This window comes from Apaloderma vittatum, unplaced genomic scaffold (genome assembly GCF_000703405.1).
Source record: "Apaloderma vittatum isolate BGI_N311 unplaced genomic scaffold, ASM70340v1 scaffold31742, whole genome shotgun sequence".
In the NCBI taxonomy this organism is placed as follows: domain Eukaryota; kingdom Metazoa; phylum Chordata; class Aves; order Trogoniformes; family Trogonidae; genus Apaloderma; species Apaloderma vittatum.
In genome coordinates, this window is record NW_009703603.1 from 6,136 (window position 1) to 6,397 (window position 262).

Sequence of the window (262 nt, forward strand, 5' to 3'; positions counted from 1 at the left end):
GAAAGAAAACCAAAAAAAAAGAGGCATTCAGGAAAGAAAAGGGAAGTTATTTCAGCCAGGTGTGCAGGCATCCCGATGCTGGGAGACTTTGTGAACAACTCTGGGAAAAGGTGTGGGAATGTGCTTTTCACAGAAATAATGGATAAACGTATAATGTGATGCCCAGCAGGTTTCTTGAGCAGGATTGTTCTCTTGAATCAGGATCTGTATGTATATATATGTGTTTGTGTGTATGTGTGTGTGTGTGTGTTTGTATATATAT